Genomic DNA, 13085 nt, shown 5'->3' on the forward strand with positions numbered 1-13085 from the left:
ATTTCACACTAACATATAATGACCAAATAAAACTTTGATAAACACATAGATGTGTTTGATTTATTTCTTTTTCTTCATTATTTTTGTTTGCACTAATCTAACATATTCTGTGTCAATATATAAATAAATGAATAAAAACAAGTTTTTTAACTGAAAGTAAAGAGCAACATTAAAACTTAAAACGAACAGAAGCTATTCCATGTCGAAGGCGGACTACCCCTTCCTCAACCTTCATTCTTTACGCAAAAGTCTTTAAAGTTCTTTATATATACTTTTAATTTAAATTCAACAAGCTTTATGTTTGAGCAGTCTTTCTTAAAAAAAAATGTGACAAAATATCAAAGTTTAGTGTAAAGAACAAGGGTTGAGGAACGAGTAGCCCCTTAAGATAAGGAATAATTTCTGTCCGCTTTAACTTTTAACGTTGCTCCTTACTTGCAGTTGAAAAAACGTGTTTTTTTTTATTTAATTTCATACATTTTATCAAATCATGCCAGGTAATCCTCTCCCCATCGTGTAAAAAACCCTGGAAAATTCCCCCTGAAAATTTTCCTCCCTACGAATAATTATTTCCCTGGAAAATTCCCCATTCAAAAAAAAAAAGAAATTCTGTACATTTCACAATAACAAATGCCAAGGGGCTATGGGGGTCTACTCTCACTAAGGATGTCTCTTTTGACTTTTTTTTTTACCAGAGCTCGGAACTAAATAGAAACGTTTCAATCAACAGTTGTGAGGAGGACAGAGTGAAAAATTCAACGCTCACAGTGACTTGATTTCAATTTTCCTTTTGATGGACACAAAAAGCAAAAATTTTCTTGGAAAGAAATCGCCAATAAATACAAAGTTTGCTACCCTGTCTCCTGGCAAATCTTGTTGATTTAACCGCATTTGTTTTGCACTTTTAACCTAGTTTTAAGTTTAACCCCAGTATTTATTTTGCATTGGTTAACCTAGTTTTATTTACCTAGTTAGATTCCCCCCTAGTTTTTGGAAATTTTTTTTTTTTTTATTTTCTTTGAATTTTTTTTTGTACTTTCCTTGAGAAAATAAAAAAAGCAAAAATGCTACTTTCTAGATTCTGGAACATAGGTATTTTTGCCCCTGCGCCCTATTCTCTGTGTTGAATACTACTTACCTAACTAACCTAACAATTGATATGTTACCTATGAATAAAGGGTTCTATCCCATTATCCAGGCCTCTCGGCTTAATCACTATATAGACTGGCAATGATAAAACCCGTTTTGTGACGTCTTATCTGTTGTAGAGCAGGCAATGATAGTAAAGTTTTCATTGCGTATACGATAGTAAACTGTTTTTTTTTAGATTTTAGGGGGGGAAAGGTACCTAGGTTAGGTTAGGTTACGTATTTAATATATGGAATGCTTTATCCCCCATTCCCCCTAATGTGCCAAATATATAGCCCAAATTTGTTTCTAAACTATTATATATTCATCCCATTTTATTTCATTAGCATTAACCAAACTTGACTTTTTCGAGAGGCCCGGATAATGAGATAGTACGAGATAGTCATAAGTCATAGCTTAGGCAATCTGAATAAAATGATGCTATTGAACATTGACTTTTTCAGATAATTGATCATCCATCGAATGTTGACATTTTGATTTATCCTATCCAAATGTTCAAACTGGCTACATTAAAAAAAACCCTCGTCAGCTCCATGGCTTGTGCCAGACGACACGAAAAATCGTGCTTTTTTCATTAAGTATTACACTCGGTCTAACTAATTTAGTAATAAATTTTAACTTACTCCTCATATATAGCCAAATGTTTTAATCCTAAGTTACAATTTTCTACAATAAAAAAATGCCTATAGAAATTGAGAGAATCAGGACCTGCCAAAAAGCATCACTTAAAAAAGTTAATCTTTAAGTGGTATGCGTCACGGCTTTGAGTATTGTGTTGCCTATATTAAAAATTTGTTATTCCAAAGCCGCGTATAAAGGATGCTGCTTATAAGCCGCGTATAAAGGAAGAGCTTCCCAAGAGGTTGAGAAACTTTTTTTTTGCTTTTGGAAGTTCTGGGGATAAGGAAAATACAGCCTTTTTTAAAGAAAGATGCTTTGTTAAGGGTTCCATGACACAGTCTTAATATATGAAACATGCATGAAAATTTTCTTTATTTTAAGTGTAAGGTCAATTTTGTCACATATTTTTTATGTGACACTTACTGAGGATATGGTACTACTTTTTTTTTATCTATCTTCTGAGTAGTGATAGTGTACACAGTATGAAACTTACATGGAAACTTACACCTGAGGCATGAATATACAGTGCAGTCTAACCGGTATATTGGCTTACCAAGGACAGTCACCTATTACTATGAACGATATATGAGTTACCAGACTGGTTTCTGAGGCAACACCCGTTTCTTGGGTGGCCAATCGGAGAGAGCGGAGAGGCTACTCCATATATGATAACTCGATTAGTAATTGAATTCAAATAAAAGGAGTGATTTTCATTGTAGTTCATATTAGTAAGAGAATTGAATTCAGAGAGAACAGTTCATTTAAGACGATATTAGTAAAGAAAGGGAGTGGAACATTTACACTATTGGAGGTTGATGGTGGAGCAAGTATCAGTAAAAATGATCCAAGAGTACCAAACGTGGCTGTTGAAATAAAACGAGGATGTAGACTAAGCTTTGAATGGGACGATATGTATGCTAGATATGTGATATCATTGAGCAAATTTAAAATGGAGGAGCAATTATGTTTTGCTGCGAAACTGAACATTGTGCATATAACATATTGATGAAAACAAATTGAATCAGTGATTATTATTGTTGTAATTATGCTCTATAAAACTGTTTCTAAATCAAAGATATTTTTCTTTCTATAGTAGGCTAACATATATTTTTTAAAGTAGAAAAAAAAAATCCTGGTTAGTCTGAAGTTGGTTGCTAGAGGGTTAGGACTCTAAAAAATGGATAGATTTGAGAAGGAGCGAATCATGGGGAATCTTGTGTTTATTGAAAAAGTTTGATTCTAGATGATGATTTTCTGGAGTTGTCTATTCAAAGGAAGATGTTTTCGCAGGAAATGCTTGTCGATATAATGAAAACTGATTCTCCGTCATTAGACTATTGCAAGAAGCTTTTACGTCGCAGACCAACGGCATTTACACAATTTATTGACATATTAATCACGACACAGCAAAATGGTATTGTGGATATACTTTTAAACATTAGTTTAGAAATTTAGGACTTTTTTCATGAGAAAGATTGTGTTCAAGGATGATTTACTCCTCTCTCTCTCTCTATCCCACTCAAGTCGTTGATAGTAACTCAGTTTCATTTGGCGGTGAGAGTGACAACACATGAAAAAAAAATGTTCCATACATGTCTACTATGCATGTACACACTGGGCAGCTGGTCATCATGTGAGAATTGTACAATGATTGTTGAGTTTGATGAAAAGTGCAGATTATGCAACCCGTGTAAATTACATAGAGGATATGCTGTACAAATTAAAGGTTGTAATTCCTTTCTTGAAATGATGTGTGACGCTCATCCTAGAGGGCACCTATGCTCCAATTGCCACTACGATAAATGTAATCAGTGGGTGAATACATATCCTGGTATGATTGGAAAGAATCCTAAGCGTGATTTTAGTTTATTGCTAAGAGATTCGTATCGTCGTGGTTTTAGATTGTTCTGGGAAGAGGAGCCAGGACAGCGATTCAACTGTTGGAACAACAAACGAATTTGGTTTCTACGTCATCGTTGTGAAGACAATGGCTACTATGATTATAAGCCCACTGATTTTTATTTGGCTGTGACGGAATGCGATTCACCACTTGAGGACACTGTTTGTGACATTGCTTTAAATAGGCGAATTTAAACATGTGAATTCTACAAAATAAATGTGAATAGTGTCATTGACTATACAAAGAGATATGATAAGAGTGAAGTTACACTGTACTATATAAAATGTGACCCTGACATTGCAGCACATCAGGATCAGTATACTGTGAATTCAGATAATCTACCCGCATTACTTGTTCTCGACAAGTACCTATATGTAGTAGAAGATGATATCTAAAGAGTAGAAAAGTCATTTTTATAATATACATTATTTTTATTAATTAACAATTTTACATACATTTGTAGAACGTTTTATTCGTAAGGCACTAAAATCAATATTAAAACGCTTGTAAGTATATTTTCCTCTAGAAAGTCGTTCAATTGAGGAAAGTCAAAGTAGATGTCTAGAAAATGATTGTAAGTATAACCCCAACATCTGAACATGAAAAAGAGCATAGCATGAAAGCCGCATGTCATAGTCCTTAAATCCTGTACTCTTCGTTGATTTTGAATAATAGTTTTCCCACTGCTCTCAATAAAGTTGCTGATGTGTGGAGTATAGAATTTATATGATAGACTGAGGGGATCAAAAAATTCAATATTCTTCGCTGTTTGAAAGATGCATAGCCAATGGCCTGTCTTCAAGGTTAATGAACTGCTATTAACAATGATTAGGGTATTGTTAACACTCGGAATTTTTTCAATGAAGTCCGATGGTATGCAATAGGACTTATACTTGGACATGTATGGATCCATACTAAATACGCTGATTATTTGGTGTGGCGCTCATGGTGTAATGTCTTGTATAACATTGCCGTCGCCTTTGATTTACATGTAGTTTTCAAATTGACTCAATGACATTAGCGTGATACTCTCAGTCAAAGTATTCGCAAATATGCACTCTAAACGTACATTCCCTGTTCGTACTATGCTCATATCCTGGTTCCCTGACAGGTCCAAAACAATTACGCCATGATTTTTTGAAAACATTGAATCGGTTATTCCATTTTCAAATAGTTGGGAGTAAATATCTAGGGATTGCATGGTCAACTCATACAGAGTTCAATAGGATTTTTTTTCAAATTATAGAGTGCACAGTTGAATACCATTCACTTTGCACACAAGGCTAGATAGACCGAAAAAATTAAAATCATGGGGGCTTCAGTTCAGGATCCAACAGCACTGCCACTCTTCACAAAGGCCAAAGTGAGTTTCGATGGGATTTCTCCATTGATAAATGATGAATCGGTATAGCTACGAGACCCGGTGGCAATGTGACGTTGATTGGTGATCGTATGGGGGACAAGAAGTTTAATGTTGTTGCCATTGGCTCTTAGCTTTTCCACTGCCAATGCAACAGAGCTCATAACCTCTTGTTTTCGAACGTGAAGAATTGCCGAGGTGATAATGACATTTGCATCGGGTGCTGCAGGAAGTGTTTTTCTCAAAATGAAATTCGACGGGGCTAGTTGCAACTTTATGTCAATCTTGACATTGGGGGGTAACCATTGGGATATATTGAATATCTCATGATTTAATTTTCCAACTAGATGATAGTCCTGGGTCACTGAAGTAGTCAACTCACCGTCAGTATCAACACCTGATCAATATTCATAGCCCAATGACTGTCCTCTCAACTCCTTATATGCCTTTGGTGTCATCATCATAAATTGTATGTAGCTTGCATAGTTGGATAAGATATTGCTAGTGCTCACCAATGTTCCATTATTTAAAACTTTATTTCGTTTTAAAAGATTGTGTAGAAAACAGTTTTCATAAGAGAGACCATAGGCAGTAGGTAGAATTAAATTATCTGATGTTTCATTCGCCAAAACATTTAAATAAATAAGTGTTGAGGACACATCAATGTAGTAGTCTTCAGTGGAAAATATTTGAAAATGTATATTTTCGAGAGGGGTTGCTGGGGGTGAAATTGTTCATAGTAGCCATACTTGACACTGACATCAACATTTTCAGCATTGAACAGATTCAATGAGGAACTGATTGATGGATATGATTCCTTGTGGGGGAGATAAGTCATCTTAAGAGAAGAAATCCTTCTTTGATCTAAAAATATTTTTCTTTTTCTGCTTATTGGTCTTCGTCCTTTTATTCCTCAAAGTCCTTGTTGATATCCTTCGCTTCCCGCCTGGGTAGAGACTGATGAGTGAATGACGCGCACGCATCCTTTTCAATCCCTTCCCATTTTGCTGAGATTTTAATTGCTCACCAACGGCTCTTCCTGAAGATATAATATTTTCCATAGCACTCTCGTTGAAATTCTTACCTGACCCCACAGTCCTGTATTGTTGAGGCAGCAAAATTTGATGCCACAGGTACAAGATATTTTCTGGCAAGGGGTAGTGCAGAACGAAATAGCCTAGAAAGCCAGCTACCAAGACCCTGCCCAGACATTATAATGCGATTTTTGTAATTGTACAATCCACGACCTGTTTCCCATGGACTTAGAGCACCAGCACAGCGGCCGAAATCGGGGCAGACAAATGAAAATCTTCTATTATTCATTTTAGGTGATGCTGTTGACGACGATAGGTCAAAAATAACATGTAATCACGGCTAAATCTTTTGTTATTGCTAGAGGATCACCCAATTCACTTCTTAGTGTTAACTAAAAGAGTTCCAAATCCGAAGCGTTTACAGGAGAATACCGAAGATGCTTTATGTTATAGTGATGAACAAGTTTATGAGATGTGTTTTGTTCAAGAACACGTAGGAGCGGGACATTTGAATTACCAACCCTCGTTGTTTCCACAGAGGAAGCATACAAAAATATGCAAGAGTCCGAGGTGAAACCAGGCGGATAATTAGCAAAAATAACTTGATCCATCCCGTTAACAGTGCCAGCGTTTTCCCCATTGATCATATTCTGTTTAAAGCCAAGAACATCCCTCAGATTATCATTGAGATGAATTATTCCAGTGTCAACAGGTGAGCTAATGTAAATCCAATCGTGTTCCATTGAATAATTAAAATGGAATGTACCATTCCTACGATATGATATTTTTCTTTTGATTGTACGACACAAGTAATTACCCTTTTCAAAAACATTAGTTGTTCTATTAATTCGAACAGTATCACCAACACTGAATTTTTTATTGACATTCGTTTCATTGGAATATTGTTTAAGAAAGGTGTCAATTGTATCATGATCAGAATGATGAACTTCCGTTGGGGTTAAGTTGGACAATGATCGATGAGGTTGTTGATTATAAATCAACATGATTTTATTTAAATCATGGATAAAAGCAGATGTATTTTTCAATGTACAATATCTTGAAATTAAAAGTCGAATAGTTCGTATCAATCGTTTGGCCAAAGCAGCCTTTATAGGACTATGACTATGATAAAGCAGTGTACTATATTTCACTAGTACTTTTTCAATATGGGGATTAAAAAATTCACTACCGCGATCCGTTTGAACTTTTTTATACGAAACCTGCTGGGGAATACTTTCTATAGCCTGAACAACTTCAACGCCTCTATCTGAATCCAATGGATTGACACAAGCTCGGCAGCTAAAAACACTGATTTCCAGTATAAAGTATCTTTTCAACGTTCCACGAAATCTTCGAATATTATACAGAATTAGTACATCAACTTGTATTAACTGCAGAGAAGAAAAAGCTGAAGTTTTTCGACAATGATTTGCACAAAGGCTTTGAAATTCGTGCATAATGCAACCTGTTTTAGTTGGTAGACTACTGTTTACACTTTTAGACTTAACAACAGTGATTTTGGAAAAAGTTTTGGGGAAACTTAAACTTCCCACTTCACCAATATTTTCACAAACATGTTTCAGAACTTCAACCATTTTGAACGTAAACACGTAGTGTAACGTCTGCTACCCTTTTGTATACTAGTGCCTGATGGGGGTGATGGAGAAGTTGACTTGATACGTTTTTGCTTTTGTCTAGCTATCAATGGTGTGCTCCTCCTCCTCATTGTCAAATCAATGTTTCCACTAGGTGTACTAGTATTTTCCAAGATTGATTTAAAATCTTCTTCTTCTTCTTCTTCATATTTTAATGGTGTTGATGATGATGATGATGGTGCATGCTCATTTTATTTTTTTTAAACTTGCCTGTTGCTAATAAGGCTTTTGGGAAAGTTTAATGTATTAAGAAAGTTGTATAGATGAGCGTCAAATGATAATAGTACTTTACGATTTGTAACCATATCATAGATTAAATCAAGCAGATTATAGCTCTTGCCATGAATTATAATCCCTTCCCATTGCTATCAACTTGAATATGATCTTGACCACTTTCCATGAGATATGTTAGGAGTCGTTTACTTTGTTCACGATATGAGTGGGGCATTAGATTTCCAATTTTCAACACAATTGAATCCAATTCCTCCTTCTCTAATTGTGTTCTAGCAGCAGCAGCAGCAGCAGCAGCAGCAGAATCCTGAGGAGATGATTCTTTTTTGTGATCAATACCACTGACCTTCGCACGATAGGGCTTATGTTTGTCCACTCGGCGAAGTGCGTTTTGAAGTAGAAGCAGTTTTTTATCATCCTCAATATTCTCGTTGTCAATGAGTTTACTCAGATTGTTCTCAAAGTTTTCCACGGGTTAGAGAGCGAGTTCTATTGTAGTCAATTTATAGGGTTTAGCCATCTAGAGAAAACTCTTTACAAGTCCTGCCATTATCGGTAGTAAAAGTGTAAAAAAAGCTACCACCCCCTTGTAGAAGACACTTCATTTTAAAAATCTTTCCCCTTTCTTTTTAGAGGCCAATGCACGTACGAAGGAACGATGTTGCTTTGCCTGTTGCTTAACTAATTCTGGCAGTTGAAAATTACCCTTGTTTAAGTTTAAACAAAGTTCATATATTGGATTAATGAGTTCTTTGTCGATACCGTGTTTGAGTATTGTTTTCCTACGTGGGGGTTTTGATATGCTCACAATGGAAAATGCATGTCTTCTTTTATGTAGTTTCTTCAATTTCATGATGGAAACTAATAGCCTTTTTTACTGTTCTTGGGGAGATGTACTGTAGTTTCATTGTCAAAAATATCTGTGACTCCACGCAAATCCTTAGGCGTATTTTGATTAAGATCAAATCGGATATAGCCGTAGGGTTTATTTGTTGCCTGATTGTATGCTGAGAGCATAAATGTAGGGGCGCCGGGATATATTTGTTTATTGAGACTTATTAGCGAGCTAGAATCACGAACAACTCTGAAGATGATATAGTAGGTGCAGTTCAATGCAATTGTTCGCATACATTTGCTCTGGTGAAAAAGATTGTGTAGAACCAGAGTAACGGAAATCTGTTCATGATGAGAGCGAACAGTGAACTGTTGTAGCATTTCCTGGGACCAATGTTCAATAGATTCAGCTAAATCGTCCATAATCAGCCAAGAATTTGGTTCAATAACGCTGAAAACATCAAGTCCCTGTATGAATTGTATCTGCACCAACCCTGATATGCCAATTGCTTTTATTTTATCGTATGACTCCTGCCAAATGCTGTAACAATAGTAGATTTTTTTCGGATTTTCCACAAACATTTTATCGCTATTTTAAAAAAATTTAGTTAAGAGTGTTGTTTTGCCTGACATTGATAGCCCACACAGATACGATCTGAATGGTATTTTAAATTGATACATGTTCCCTTCAACAGCTCACCTACAACTAACTGTAGACTATAGTTGTCTAATGACTAAATAATTTCCCTATTAGTACTAGTCCGTTCAAGAATAATGAGAAGAAGCAGAAGAAGAAGAAGAACAAAATCAATAAAGAATCATATTTTCTTTTATTATACATAAAAGTAATCGTACTTTATAAATAATACATTGAACATGGAAAAAGCACGTTAAACAAAAAAAATGCATTTTTTTTTATTTATTTATAATAAAAAATACAACATTTATTTTACGAAAGCACCAGAAAAAACACTTTAATAAATATACTTTTTTTAAATTTATTTATAAAAAATACAATATTTATTAAAATATACACACTTAAAATAATATCACACTTTTATTTACAACCTTTTAAATTTGAAATGGGGTCTCCCCCCCGGGGGCGGCCACTGCGGTGGCCTAAGGCCGAGGGTGGCCGCTGCGGCGGCCGGGAAGCGTCGCGAACCGGGAAGCGTCACGGGGCCTGCTGAGGCTTGGCGGAGGGGGTTATTAAATAGTAGAATTTATGGGGAAATTCCTCTGCCTTGCACACATTGAAAATTGTTTGCAATAAAAAGAGAAAAAAGAATTAAAAATACCCATCACCACCCTCCCACCCAATTTGTACTTTTAAAGAATTTAAGTTAATTTTTGTAGACCGAGTTGTTTTCTGTACTCTACACATTCAACTCGGTCTGAGATTAAATAGTGACCGTATGGTAGTACCTTCCCATCATCCTCAAGTACATAGACTTTGTCCGATATGGTCGACATGGTGTTTTTCTCAACTCTAACTGTGAGTTTTTAAATTGTAAAGAGCGAATCACCATGACTTTCGCTCTTGGGACTATACTACGTTCCACACAGTTTCTATACACACTCATGTCGAAATTATTTTTTACAAAGTGTGTAGGTACCCCCTTGCAAACATATTTGATATCCTTGTTGTGCGTTTCCACAGAGTATACGTTTGGCCCAGGAAACATACTACTGGATATCAGATCGCTTCCCGTTTCAGATTTTAACATTAACAATTGATTTGCGGCCTGACGTTTCACTAGCTCTGGGTAGCGGGATTCATCCCAATTGGTGTAGTCCATTCGTGAGCTAATGTGCTCACCATTTTCCGAAATTTCTAATAAAGTTTCAGTTTTAACTTTTAACAGGAGTGAATCAGTGTCCCCGTAATACATTTGAACTTTTCCCTCAATCGGCCACTGCACCTTGCATACATTATAATAAAATGACAACATTCAATAGATTTTCAGTTTTTTAGATATTTCAGTTATTGCACTCCCGCCTGCAATATTTTTATTTAAAACAATGTTTCTTTTCTGGAGCACCATGTTGACATGGAGCACCATATCAGAGTCTATGATTGTGAACGATGTGAAGTTTGGATCCGCAATGATTCGAGCACAATCTTTGGGATTGGTTACAATGTCACATCAACTTCTGTTTCGTACTCTTTCGCACATTTTACCGAAGGCCGAGTTCAAAATAAGTTTATAGACTTCTTTTTCAACCTTCGTTTTCGCTTGTGAAAGTTTACTGACAAAGGTGTCAACAAACGTTTTCATGTAAGGCTTTTGATCAAATTGGAGGGCTCGATGAATCTTTGTGACCTTGAAACCACTGGACACAATCTATTTCAATAGCACGTGATGAACAACGATATTCTGTTTCGGGTTGAGGTCGGCAATTAGTTTTTGTTTTAAAGGTTGTGCATGCTCCCATCCTCTACTAAAGATAAATTGTAGGGGCTCAGAGAGTCCCTACCCACCGGTCTATTTATGCACGGAAAAACAAAGTCTTTTACCGAGTCATGGATTTCCATGGGTATTTTACTACCAATTTCAAAAAACCATCCCTGTGACCCATTCTCCTCAACGCTAGCAATATTGGGGAAATTCTAAGCACATGGATTGTTAAGCCATTTATAATTGCCACACGGCAAACAGTAGTGAGACATTGCCGATGGGTAAAGGGAATTCATATAAAAAAAACTGCGTCTGACTTTTCATCGGTGTGCTGTCCGGTCGGATCAGTTTTCATGATACGATCCCCGTGAAAAACATACCCACCCCTCATTGATCTCACTAAAAAAAGATGCTGATCCACATCGGCGATAAGACCTATTTCTTATTTGCTGATTTTAATTATCAAGTCCATCACCAGATGATGAGTGGAAAAATAATAAACTAAATCCAACACGAACTCTCCATATGTTTTATCCCTATTTTTCACACAATGTCCAGAAGAGTGAGTACGTCACTGGCCAAGTATAGTTTACAATAATCCCACTCATTTTTACATCCGCCCTTTGCCCAGACCCTCTGAGGAAATTCATAGTCGCTAGTAGTGCACTCACTCTCAGTAAGAGAATTGTAAAAAGCTTCAATGGGCGGTAATAACACCTCATCTAGCCTCGAGGCAGAGTTGTAATAATCATATGCATATATGCCCCTTATACGTTAATAAATCATACATTTCATCATCGGGGAAGCGTTGTCTAAGAAGGGGGAAGCTGTCAAAATTGTCACTTTCTTGTACCTGAATCAATTGACTTAAGGATTTTTTTTAATCCCACCTCCTCTCCTCTCAGTGGCACTAACATTAAAAAAAAACTACTTTTAAACATTACAAAAATCTAAATGCCACCTACACTCTACATTTTACTAAAATTTGCAGCCGAAGAGTGGTCTTCGCATTATTGTACTTCTACTAAAATAATTTTTAATCCATATTAACAATAAAATAAAATTCTCTCCCGCAGAGAGGACGTCCCCCCTCCACAGGAAGTCCCCACTTGCGGTGGCCATTTACAACAACAAACAAAATTTTCTCAAATTCCAATTCTGTAAAGAAGCCACTACTAAAAAAAATAAAAAAAAATATCCCAATAAAAAATAAATAAAAAAACCCAAAAAAACCTCTTTTACATTATCATTTCAGCTTATTATTACAACACACAAAAATAAACACACTAAAATTTACGAAAAACAAATAAGCTGAAATGACCACCAGACCCCATTTTTAAACTTCATTTTTTTTCCTTTTTTCCTATTTTTTCCTTTTTTGGCTGCTAATTAAAAAAGAAAAAAAAACTATTACCAATAATTTTCTTTAAACTACCTTACTGGGCACGCTGTTTTCTCACTCACTCACGCAAAAAAAACTATCTCTTACCAATAAAAAACCCAAACTCTCTCCACTACTTACTTTCTCACTCTCTTTTTCCATCCACCATATTTACAAAAAAAATTGATAATTCAAAATCAAAAAAATACTCTCTCCACTCATTTCTTATCTTCAATAATTCCATTTTCTTCGCAATTAAACTCCTAAAACCCTCTAAACACACCACTTTCTTTCTTTTCGTAAATTGAATGGTGTCAACAAACCCATGTGTTATTATAAATTTCTAATTGTGGATTATTGCCTCAAATAGTGAGTCAAAGACATTTTTCCATACCTAGTGTGTTATTTTCCTTATTAATAGACCCTAAAGGGTTATATTATACTCACTTATCTTGGATTTTTATTGTGTTTGATTTGTTTCTAGTTGGTGATATATAAGTGTAATTCCCTAGAGATTTCAA

This window comes from Artemia sp. Qi Xiang Cuo, chromosome 5 (assembly GCF_049724085.1).
Source record: "Artemia sp. Qi Xiang Cuo chromosome 5, ASM4972408v1, whole genome shotgun sequence".
NCBI lineage: Eukaryota > Metazoa > Arthropoda > Branchiopoda > Anostraca > Artemiidae > Artemia > Artemia sp. Qi Xiang Cuo.